The 1,939-nt window shown below is 40.7% G+C and overlaps 1 protein-coding gene across 1 annotated transcript in view; it reads right to left on the reverse strand.

The window, feature by feature from the left end:
- SLC26A8 (solute carrier family 26 member 8) overlaps positions 1–1,939 on the reverse strand; it is a 94,734-nt gene that overhangs the window by 20,905 nt on the left and 71,890 nt on the right. The gene's annotated exons all lie outside the window — the stretch shown is intronic.

Raw genomic sequence — 1,939 nt, forward strand, 5'->3', positions numbered from 1 at the left:
TCAATCATTAAAGGACAAATATTGCATGAGACCACTATTATAAGAACTCAAGTAAAGTTTCAAACACAGTACTAAACATTCTTTGATGGTGACGAGGGAGAAGGGAATTCACTACCTAGATAGTAGACAAGAATCATCTTAGGTGAAGGGAAGGACAACACACAATACAGGGGAAGTCAGCACCACTGGACAAAACCAAAAGCTAAGAAGTTTCCTGAAACAACCAAACACTTCAAGGGACAGTGTAGCAGGGGCAGAGGTCTGGGAACCATGGTTTCAGGGGACATCTAGGTCAATTGACATGAAGTTTATTAAGAAAATGTTCTGCATCCCACTTTGGTGAGTGGCGTCTGGAGTCTCAAAAGCTAGCGAGCGGCCATCTAAGATGCATCAGTTGGTCCCAACCCACCTGGAACAAAGGAGAATGAAGAACACCAAAGACACAAGGAAAATATTACCCAAGAGACAAAAGAGGCCATGTAAACCAGTGACTCCATCAGCCTGAGACCAGAAGAACTAGATGGTGCCTGGCTACCACCAATGACTGCCCTGACAGGGAACACAAGCGAGAGTCCCTGATGGAACGGGAGAAAAGTGGGGTGCAGAAATCAAATTCATGTAAAAAGATCAGACTTAGGTCTGACTGAGACTGGAGGAACCCTCGAAGATGTGGCCCCCGGACTCTCTGCTAACCCAGAGCTAAAATGATTCCCAAAGCCAACTCTTCAGACAAAGAGTAGACTGCACTATAAAACATAAAATAATACTCGTGAAGAGTGTGCTTCTTAGTTCAAGTAGATACACAAGACTAAATGGGCAGCTCCTGTCCGGAAGTAGGATGGGAAGGCAGAAAGGGACAGGAGCTGGTTGGATAGACACGGGAAGCCCGGGGTGGAAAGCGGGAGTGTGCTGTCACATTATAGCAATTGCAACTAGTGTCACGTAACAATATGTGTATAAATTTTTGTATGAGAAATTAACTTGAGCTGTAAACTTTCACCTAGAGCACAATAAAAATAAATAAATAAATAAAATAAATCAACTCAGCAAAAAAAGAAATATGGAAGACAGCTACCTGGCCAACCTACTGGAAGAGATCCATATTTGTGCCCATTCCAAAGAAGGGTGATCCAACAGAATGCAAAAATTATTGAACAATATCATTAATATCATACACAAGTAAAATTTTGCTGAGGATAATTCAAAAGTGGTTGCACCAGTATATCAACAGGGAATTGCCAGAAATTCAAGCCAGATTCAGAAGTGGACATACAACAAGGGACGTCACTGCATACGTCAGATGGATCTTGGCTTAAAGCAGGGAATACAAGAAAGATGTTAACAGTCATTCAACTGTGTGAATCATTAGAATTTATGGATAACATTGCGAAGAATCGGAATTCCAGAGCACTTAATTGTGCTCATGAGGAACCTGTACGTAGACCAAGAGACAGTCGTTCAAACAGAACAAGGGGTACTTCATGGTTTAAAATCAGGAAGGGTGTGCGTCAGGGTTGTATCTTCACCACACTTATTCAATCAGTATGCTGAGCAAATAATCTGAGAAGCTGGACTATACAAAGAACACAACATTAGGATTGCAGGAAGATTTATTAACCACCTGTGATATGCAGATGACACAACTTTGCTTGCTGAATGCTAAGAGGACTTGAAGCACTTACTGATGAAGATCAGATACTACAGCCTTTAGTATGGATTATACCTCAACATAAAGAAAACAAATATCTTCACAACTGTACTAATAAGCAACATTATGATAAACAGAGAAAATACTGAAGTTGTCAAGGATTTCATTTTACTTGGATCCACGATCAATGCCTATGGAAGCAGAAGTCAAGAAATCAAACCATGTATTGCATTGGGAAAATCTGCTGGAAAACACACCTTTAAATCGTTCAAAAGCAAAGATGTCACTTTG

Source organism: Trichechus manatus, unplaced genomic scaffold (assembly GCF_000243295.1).
Source record: "Trichechus manatus latirostris isolate Lorelei unplaced genomic scaffold, TriManLat1.0 scaffold00065, whole genome shotgun sequence".
NCBI classification, from domain to species: domain Eukaryota; kingdom Metazoa; phylum Chordata; class Mammalia; order Sirenia; family Trichechidae; genus Trichechus; species Trichechus manatus.